This window comes from Perognathus longimembris, chromosome 22, assembly GCF_023159225.1.
Source record: "Perognathus longimembris pacificus isolate PPM17 chromosome 22, ASM2315922v1, whole genome shotgun sequence".
NCBI lineage: Eukaryota > Metazoa > Chordata > Mammalia > Rodentia > Heteromyidae > Perognathus > Perognathus longimembris.
This window is the reverse complement of record NC_063182.1, coordinates 23,421,075-23,430,335: the sequence shown is the minus strand read 5'-3', so window position 1 is coordinate 23,430,335 and position 9,261 is coordinate 23,421,075. Positions and strand designations below refer to the sequence as shown.

Below are 9,261 nucleotides of genomic sequence, written 5' to 3'. Positions count from 1 at the left end.
TTCTAGTCCACCATCGACTAAAGCCACTTGTGCGCGTCGGCCCCTAACCCGGCCCTGGTCCAGCGCTGCCAGAGCGCTGAGCCTGGCAGCTCCCTGGCGTTGCCGGACAATTTGCCCTGCTTAGGGCTGCGGGGCTTCAGGTGTTGAGTTGGGAGGGGTGAGAAAGCCTGGCTTAAGAGAGTTGGTTAACGAATGTCAACTTGATTTTCTGTTTTAGGGAGACTCTTGATTTTGAGAAGCCGGAAAGACAGTGGAAGTTAACTTTGTGGCCTTTGATATTTTGAAAGCATCTTTCTGCTAAGCAGCATACAGCACAGAAAATTTGCTATGCAGTTCATAACAAAGATCTTGGGAGACCCTAACTCGGGAGTTTTCCCAGAGATTGCTGTTAAAAGCTCTCATTTAGAGAGTTGGTATGTACGGAAACCACCAGTACACTGAAAAGTATCTTCTTTTAGGCAGGCATTGAGGAACGGAAATACCACCACCTTCCAGCCAAACTGTTATGAGGACTGATTACAGTGAATTGACGCTCCAGATGTTTACATTAGAGGCGCTGCAAGTGTGAGCAGGTACTGCGGAGAAGAGTGACATTGTTAACAAAAAGCATCTAATTAACAATGACTTCATTTGATTGGAAGGATGAAGAAGCCTTTTTAAATCAATCCGAGATTTACTGGCCTAAGCTCAGCCAATTTTATGAATATGGAACCCAACTGGGGTCTGCTTTCTTTCAAAGATGTCATCTTAGAGGTAATAGCATAGGTGAAGTCATTGGTTTACACTGTGGAAACTTTTATAGTGCCTTCCTTGGGAATTTAATTCAGTGCTTCTTCATTTTATTAGGACAGACTGACTCCATCAACTGTGCTCTCCCTGTTTAGAGGCAGGACTGCTTAGAAGCAATTAGGTTCACCAATTAGCATAGTTTTACTGACCCCAGCAGCAGCACCCCTCCTTAGATGATCCATTTCTTCAAAGTCAGGGGAAAGCTGGAGCACAACCTGCTTCCCAGGTGTGCAAGTTGGGGAACTGAACCTACAAGCAGAGTAGCAAGGCAGCACAAAATGCTTCCAAGAGTCTTCAAGTGTTTGGGCAATTTCGGTGGGGTTTTACCCTCTTTCTGATTTTGGATCCTATTTCACCTGACTTTGAGCCTTAAAAAGCTCTCTCCTTTGGTTGTGTTTTGGCTTTTCTTTTAAGAAAATGAATTCCCCCACCCTTCTGTCCATCTGTGTGTGCTAATGATGCTGTGAAGAAAGTTAGGGTTCTGAGAGAATTGACGCCCTATAGGTGAGAAGGTAAGGGCTCAGGTGTGTGTGTATGTGGTATGTGGTGTGTGTGCACTCACTTGGTCCTCCAAATCAATGACAATCCCTGCACTCGGCAGACTGAGACAAATGGATCATGAGTATGAGGGTTACTTAGTGAAATCCTGACCCAAAAACAAACGAACAACAAACAAACCACTGAAAATCTGATGAGGATAAGCAAACTGTGGATATGGGAAAATAAGTCATTTATTTTATGAAATTTGAAGGTATATAAAAAAGTGTTGCAGCCCTTTTACTGTAAGCACAGTAAATTGGTGGCCAACATCTTCAGTAAATAAAATGTCTGGAGCCCCAAATAGTCTAGGAAACAAGAGGTTTTGCTCTTACCACTGTCATGGGGAGTGTAGGGATTAAGGTTACATGGCTACTGTCCCTGTCTCTTCTCTAACAACAACAACTATATATATATTTATATGTTATATATATATCTGTAAGATTCCACAAGATTAAATTGCTGACAGTTCATCAGTAGCAGTAACAGTGTAATTCCCTTAACCTTATTAAATCATAAATACTAGATTCATGCATCAAATTAAAAATGCATCAGGCATGACCATGAATTTTGATAATTTGGTCACGGACCTAGGAATCAAAGATGCCACTCAAAACTTTACTGGTTAGCATTTATTTAACCTATTTTTCTGTTTGTATCTGTGAGAATATATTCTGAGGTTTTAACATCTCAGGAACCTGTTTAGAGGCAGAAATCTTTGAAATAAACAGTTATGACAAGTTTTATTTTTGTTTGGTTAGTTCTTGAGCATTGTTTTACTAACTCCTCAAACTTGGCTATGAAGATGTCTACTAATTTTAATACATTCTGACTTTATACTTCTTGTCATTAGTTTTTATCTAGGTAATATACTTCCACATAGGATACAATAGTTGGACACAGAACAGAAACTTCCATAAAGACTTAGCTGTATCTGTTTTTGTTCATAATTATATATTGTACATATATATATATAGTGTGTGTGTGTGTGAATCTACTACCCTACATTGATTATAGCAGTTATTTAAAAAATAAACAAGATTATCTTTCATCACTGTCAATTGTATTATAAATTAAAGGATTACTTAATGTTTTAAAATAAGTCATTTGTAATCTGAGTTGCTTGTTGGAATTTATACTACAAGAAGCAACGGAAAGTTTCAGAGTTTCAGGCCTTTTAATTTAATGCAATCACTTAGGAAATTACATAATACCTGGGCTGTTATGAAAAGATAACTCAAATATGGCTTACTATGAATTGCTCAGTTAGACTGTAGATGAGCAGGTCAATTTGCAGTTAGTCTCTACTAAAGAAACATGTATTATACCTACAAATGGGATGGAAAAAGTACTATTAATCTAGCAGCTATTTGACCATACTCATTAACAATGGTAATTATTTAAAAATTATGCATCCCCTATTGATGTCAGCCAGCATATTTGGTACTGAGTTCGGAAGATATAGTCACTGGCCCTTGGGTCACCACCCTGTGGAAGAAAAATCTTTATTTGATGAAATAGGCAATCACTGAAATCTATCCTCTTTAAATAAACTGATTCCTCAGTATTTTCCCATGTTGGTATAAGTTGTTGTCTCTGATGTCCCCAGGGCTCTTTCCTCTGCTCTCTGATTTGGTATATAAAAGCAGCCCTGAATGATGGATTACTGTGTCATTGCAGCTACCGAAGGATTAATTTGTTTCATTGATTTCTCTTTAGGCAGATTGCAGAATTTGCTGCTTCCCACCTTTCCCCAAGACTTGTAGAAGTAATAGACAGTAATAGCCTAAGACAAATCAGCTCCTTCTTATAAAAATAGAATGAGAAAACTAAGAGTCCTAGGAAAGATATGGCAAATATTTTACTGGCCATGCTGGGGAGAGCAATTAGTTATTTGCTTTGGTAATAACTTAATTGGAAAATGTGTGGAATTGATGCTTTCAATACAACATGTTAATTGATGTATTTATATGTACCATAAATGTGATTCCTAATTGTAATAGAAAATATATGTCACCTATGTGATTGGTATGACATTTTCTTTCTATATCAGATTTTGGATCAAATAACATGCCATAAAACTTCAAATCAATTTACCTTTAGTCTTTGTAGGATTAGCTTCCTCAAAGAATTAAAAAAACTTAGACAATGAGTAAGAGTACCAGAGCATAGAAATATAATTGTCTGAAAATCACAAATAGTTGCATACAATAACATTTTCTGACTTAAAAAGTAGTAGTTGACCATAAGAGAGAATTGAAAAGTTTAAAATGATACTTCACGTGTTTTCTCTAAACTGCTTTCTTCTAAGCAATTAATGTAATGTGATTAAAGTTATTATTAAAACCATTTATATCGACTATGGTGTTTTAACAATATACTTTAATCATTCTACTTTTGGAGAAACTATCTTTCTAATTTTTATTCATATGAAGTGATGAATAAGCATTTTTAATAAATCTTCCATCATTTCGATGGTTATCATCTTACAATGTGTTATTAGGAAAGAAATTACTTGAACTGAAGTGAAGACTGTTTTTCAAAGACTCATTATATTGATTGCCAACTTGTTTTCTGAAAAGGTCCTACTGATTTAAACCAATAGTTCAAAAACTGAATTCTCCATAGAAGCAGCATACTAGTTTGTTACATGAGCAAAGAAAGCAGAACCCCATTCCTTTCCTTGTGTTCCGCAAGCAATGGAGCATTCTGCATGTACTTGGCTGCTCAGATGCACTTACCCAACTGCAGATGTGAAGTAGGCTGGTTATACAAATCTATTTGTTTCCCTTCTGTAGTGCTGAAAATTATATTGATTTAATGATCTCAAGTTGTACTTTTTATGCAATTAGTTGTGTAGTAAAAACTAATATTGTCATGTGCTAATGTCTCCCCCTTTCCTATTGTGCTGTGGTTGTAGTCCATGCAATATCAGCAAGTTGATGCTTTCCCTGTGCTTTGCTGAAAGAAAAAGGAACATCTGTTTCCATTCTTATCTGCATCATAATGATAACAATTAAATAGCTATTATGGTGTAGAATACCCTAAATATATTTTGCTGAATGACCTACACTTCCTTTTTGGAAAAATTTTAGAAATATGACAGATTTTTACAGGTAGTTTCATGTAGAAGCTTAGAGAGGCTTTTGTTTACTTTAGATAAATGATTGCAGTTCCTATTTTTCTTAGTAAAAACAAATGAACAACCTGATGATTAAACACTTGGCTTTCACATGTGCCTGCTTCCTTCTTTCCTTCCTTCCTTCCTTCCTTCCTTCCTTCCTTCCTTCCTTCCTTCCTTCCTTCCTTTCTTTTTTTTTTTTTTTTGGAAAAAACATGATTTCATTAGTGTCCCTTAGAGATGAAAAATTCCATGAGTGGATAAACATTTTCCATGTACATACATGATCTATTGACTTTCTATTGTCTTTCCTTCTTTCTTTCTTTCTTTTTTTTTTTTGCCAGTCCTGGGACTTGAACTCAGGGCATGAGCACTGGTCCCTGGCTTCTTTTTACTCAAGGCTAGCACTCTGCCAGCTTGAGCCACAGAACCACTTCTGGCCTTTTCTATATATGCGGTGCTGAGGAATTGAACCTAGGGCTTCACATATATGAGGCAAGCACTCTTGCCACTAGGCCATATTCCCAGCTCCTTCCTTCCTTCCTTCCTTCCTTCCTTCCTTCCTTCCTTCCTTCCTTCCTTCCTTCCTTCCTTCCTTCCATCTGTCTTTCTCTTTTTCTCTGTCTTTCTCCCAATATGAAACATATCATGAATTGGCACTTCATTCTTGTGCAGGGCCGTGCTAATCTTCTCTGTATCATTGATTACCTGAGTGAGCATGTGAGTCTTGAATATATATGTCTTAGGAATATGTTTTGATTATAAACTTTGGGGCTTCCCTTCATATTCTTAAATGGCTTATTGAGTTACTAACCATACAGTTCATTTTGTGTTGCGTGCCCTTTGGGTACTTTTTATATTTTACTAAGTTGGAAGACTGGAAATAGTTAAAGTAATATGTCCCTTTTTTATTAGGGGACATAGATAGAGATGTTTGCCTCTACTTTTAATGTGGTGCTCTTGCACATGTTAAGCACATGCTTTACCACAGAGCTGGTCTCCAGCCCCAGTAGGTTACCATTTCAAGCTCAGCAGGAGCATTTTTGAAACAACACACAATGATTTCCACTGGTCTTTAAAGCTCTAGAGAAATGTTTTGACTTTTTAAGATTTTGTTAAAAAAGTATCTTTGTGGTCACATAGAAATGATTAGAGAGATGTAAAAGTAGTTATGTAAGGGAGAAAAATAAACACATATCCCACACTTAGTTTGAGAAATACAACATTGCCAGTGTAATGGATATCCTCCCAGAATATATTTCCTTATGGGTTCTGAAGAAATAACCACCATTCTGTGCGTGATAGTCGTCATCCTTTTTGCCTTTTCGCGGCTCTAAAATTGGAGCTAATTGACTTGTCCAGTGAGATTTTCAGGCTGTTGGAGCAGAGTGTTCCTCGAATCTTTCTAGTCTTGTCCCCTGAGACGGAGCACTTTTCTCTGCTTTCCCTTCCTTGGCTGTGAAGTTTCTCTCAGATGTATTTCTTTCTAGGATTTTTAAAATTCATTGCCTATTGTTTTCTGCAAAGTAAAAACAAACTAAAGATAGAGAACTGGGGAGGCTAGGAAACTTCACCAATACTATCTACTAAGTCAGAGGACAGAGAATAAAACTAATTTCTCCAAGCTTCTGTTTAGGCACTCTTTCCAAATTTCATATTGCCTTGCTTTGAGGTTGCTCTGAAGGAGAAGGCAAGAGGGAGAGCAAAAGAAGGGAGGCAGAGAAGGAAGAGAAGGAAAACACACACACACATACACACACACACATTCATTTAAACTGTTGTCACATCAAAAATGACTTTCCATTTGAAAATGGATTTATTTCTTGTTTCTGTATAGTGGCCACATACTAGAATTCTAAAGTGAAAGTGGCACAAATTGAATGAATGTAGAAATATGCTTTTAGGGGCTGGGATATGGCCTAGTGGCAAGAGTGCTTGCCTCATATACATGAGGCCCTGGGTTCAATTCCCCAGCACCACACATACAGAAAACGGTCAGAAGTGGCGCTGTGGCTCAAGTGGTAGAGTGCTAGCCTTGAGCAAAAGGAAGCCAGGGACAGAGCTCAGGCCCTGAGTCCAAGCCCCAGGACTGGCCAAAAAAAAAAAAAAAAAAAAAAAAAGAAAAAAAAAAAGAAATATGCTTTTAAATTCTCTTTAGAGAAAAACTCCATCCTAAAAGCAGCAACTTAAATATGTGCAGGCTCTTCCTCTTTCAGGTTCTCACTCAACACTTTTAATTCATTCTTAGTTGAGATGACTAAGCTTGAGTCAGGATATTCACATGGTACCTCTCCTATGGAAAATAGCAGTGTAACTGGAGGCTAGACTTAGAGAATCATGTTTTAAGTCATCTTTTTTCTAAGTCTGTTGCTTCAGGATCAAACATTGGTTAATAAAATATTCGTGTCCTATAAATACTTGGAAACTTATACTAGTAATCACATCCTTTTGGGATAACACTACAAATAGCAGCTTTGTCAGTGATTTAACTATTTTGGAAATAGCCTCTCCTCTCCTCTCCTCTCCTCTCCTCTCCTCTCCTCTCCTCTCCTCTCCTCTCCTCTCCTCTCCTCTCCTCTCCTCTCCTCTCCTCTCCTCTCCTCTCCTCTCCTCTCCCCTCCCCTCCCCTCCCCTCCCCTCCCCTCCCCTCCCCTCCCCTCCCCTCCCTCCCCCTCCCCTCCCCTCCCCCTTTTTTTCTTTCTTCTTTTTTTGTGCCAGTCCTGGGGCTCAAACTCAGGGCCTGAGCACTGTCCTTGATCTATTTTGCTTGTAGATAGTGCTCTACTACTTGAAACACAGCTCCACTTCTGTTTTTTTTTTGTGGCTAATTGGAGATCAGTGTCTCAGAAACTTTCATGCCCATGGTGGTCTTGAACCTCAGTCCTCAGATCTTAGCCTCCTATGAGGCTGAGTAGTTTCAGGAGTCTCTGAGTCACCAGCACCTAGTGATAATTGAGTTTCAATAAGCAAATTAGTAAGTATATTGATCTTTGAATATTTTTCATCTGGTTATCTTTGAATATTTTTCATTTGGTTATCTTATGAATACAGTATTAGACTGAGGAGAAAAAAAAATCTAATGTAGATACTGGCATTCAGTACTCCTTTACTAGCTGGTGTTTTTTGTTTTTTTTTTGGCCAGTCCTGGGGCTTGGACTCAGGGCCTGAGCACTGTCCCTGGCTTCTTTTTGCTCAAGGCTAGCACTCTGCCACTTGAGCCACAGCGCCACTTCTGGACATTTTCTGTATATGTGGTGCTGGGGAATCGAACCCAGGGCCTCATGTATATGAGGCAGACACTCTTGCCACTAGGCCATATCCCCAGCCCCACTAGCTGGTGTTTTGATCACATTTATTAAATATGTTTTCTTTCATTTCCCTCTGAGAATTTTGTTTTGGTTTTTTTTTCTTCAAATTTTTATTATCAAACTGATGTACAGAGAGGTTACAGTTTCATACGTTAGGCATTGGATACATTTCTTGTATCCCTCTGAGAATTTTTTTTTCCAGGGCAGGTAGGTATGTGTATGAGAATATTTTCAAAGGTAGTTGTTTTTCTGAATTCCAATTTGTGATGTATACATTTTCAGGAATTTTCCACACTGGATAAATTTCCCCATGTTGCTCTAACAGGTAGAGGAAACTCAATAATATAGCTTTCCCCTGTATGTACATAATCCTGGGAGTCCCAATGGAAATTACTTCTGCTCAGGTTTCCATTGGCATATCGAGTATCCAGCTTGTAGCTGTGATGTAAGGCTTTGTCTGTGAGTGAAAAAGGTAGACATTATTTGCAATTTAGATTTGACTGTTGTAAAATTTCCTCCATGACTCCTTTCACATTTTCAGCTCTCTAGAAAGTTTTCTTTATTTTATTTTTTTCTTTATTATTATTTTTTTTTGCTAGTCCTGGTGCTTGAACTCAGGGCCTGAGCACTGTCCCTGGCTTCTTTCTGCTCAAGGCTAGCACTCTGCCACTTGAGCCACAGCGCCACTTCTAGCCTTTTCTATATATGTGGTGTTGGGGAATCCAACCCAGGGCACTCTTGCCAATAGGCCATATTCCCAGCCCCTATTTTATCTTTTGGAAAATGATGTTACTTTTGTCTTAGGGCTCTTGGAGTAGAGATAGTCAACACATTTGCTGAATGTTTATCTTGCTTAAGGCCTGTGATGTGCGTAAAACAGTCTTTGCTTCCAGGAAGATGACAATTGATTTTGTCTTGTATGAAAACTATAAATTATATTTTCTTAGCATAATGAATTAATCTGATTTTTTAACCTTACTATTACAGAAAATATGTTTAATTTTCTCTATTTAAAATTTTGATTTTAGAACTGTACTTTTGGAAGCTGCCAAAGGTATGGTATTTGTAATATATATCTTGTATAAAAACAGCATGATGGCACATGCTAACTTCGAATCAATTTTTATATTAGCTTTATCAATATTATAAAACCTTTTGTTTAAATTAAATGTCAATGAAAAATTTCTTCAAATAAAAATTGTTATATATAATAGTATTTTCAAAAAAGAGCCCTTTATGTTGCTTTATTTATCAAGCAGCAAATTCATTTTTCAAAACAGAAGAAACAAAAGCTCTCTGAATTCAAGGTACAATTATAGTAAGCATGAAGGCGAAACATGTTTCTTAAATAATTTTTTAAAACCACTATGTTTGATCTTCACTATGCATTGAAGTGTGTGTGTGTGTGTGTGTGTAACATGTAGCCACTCCCATTTTACTGACTGAGATGAAGTCTTGCTAACTTTTTGCTCAGGCTGGCCTTGAACTGAAATCTTCTTGATCTCC

The 9,261-nt window shown here is 37.7% G+C and overlaps 1 pseudogene; it reads right to left on the bottom strand.

The window, feature by feature from the left end:
- Window positions 1-5,077: 5,077 nt before the first annotated feature.
- Window positions 5,078-5,151, bottom strand: LOC125340241 (annotated as a pseudogene).
- Between the last annotated feature and the right edge of the window lie 4,110 nt (window positions 5,152-9,261).